This window comes from Octopus bimaculoides, chromosome 1 (assembly GCF_001194135.2).
Source record: "Octopus bimaculoides isolate UCB-OBI-ISO-001 chromosome 1, ASM119413v2, whole genome shotgun sequence".
NCBI classification, from domain to species: domain Eukaryota; kingdom Metazoa; phylum Mollusca; class Cephalopoda; order Octopoda; family Octopodidae; genus Octopus; species Octopus bimaculoides.
The window spans coordinates 272788-273942 of NC_068981.1; positions in this window are offsets into that span (position 1 = coordinate 272788).

Consider the following 1155-nt stretch of genomic DNA (forward strand, 5'->3'; position numbering starts at 1 on the left):
ATATATATATATATATATATATATAAATTAAATCATTACGGTAAAAAATTGGATATTAATTAATATCAATTTAATACCAGGGAACAAGCACATTAAAGAATCAAGGAGATTCAGAAAAAATATCTGCTATCTCAAAAGACTATTGTATATGTATATATAAAGGAGACCACTAGGTGGACTGTTAATGTACTAGAAGAAGATCACATGTAATGTGCCTACTAAGACCGAATTGTTTACAAAGGAAATTCAGCGAAGTAACAAAACGTAAGCGGGTAGGACAAGTGAAAATTACATAAATATATACAAAATCATCCGCAAACTAGTTTCGAAATTAACATTTTCTTACCGAAAATATCTGTTTCGCATCAGTACGGTCCGTTGATTAAATACAATTCTCAGAATCGTATACTAGTTGTTCCCCACGAATGGAGCACGTGTACACGGTTCTGTTAATTATATTTATGGTAAGATTCAAAAGTCTTCGTTTTGGCGCGCTAAATCTGGGAATATCTCTGCAGAAAATGTTTCTGCATCGAATATACCAACTTTGAGAACGTGGTTATGGTTAATTAAATTAAAACAGTAGGGTAAAAATGTTGTATATATATATGCTCAGACGTACGCACATATATATATATACACATGTATGTATGTATGAATACACTATCCATGGATGCCTACACAAAAGCACAAACACACAAATGTATCAACTCACATATGCATATAGCTTAAAGATAAATTTAGAACAAGCCAACAACAGTTAAATTTTGAAGCCACAGTCAATATGTTTACTATATATACGTGAACGCGTGTGTATGTGGGTATCGTAGATATATATACATATATACATACATATATATATATACATACATATATATATATATATATATATATATATATATATATATATATATAAACATAGTTAAATAAGTTCTTCACCGATAATGGTGTTTACATACCGAAGTGCTTGGTAAAAATTATTAATTATTAATTTATTATTAAATTAATATTCGTTTGCCCTTTTATTTGTAAATATATATTCATTTCATTTTTCATTTTATCCAGTTTCAGCTCATGAGCTGTGGCCATGCTGGGGCACCGCCATTTTGTGTTGCTACACAATTTTACGTCACGAATTTTACTTCAGGAATTGAC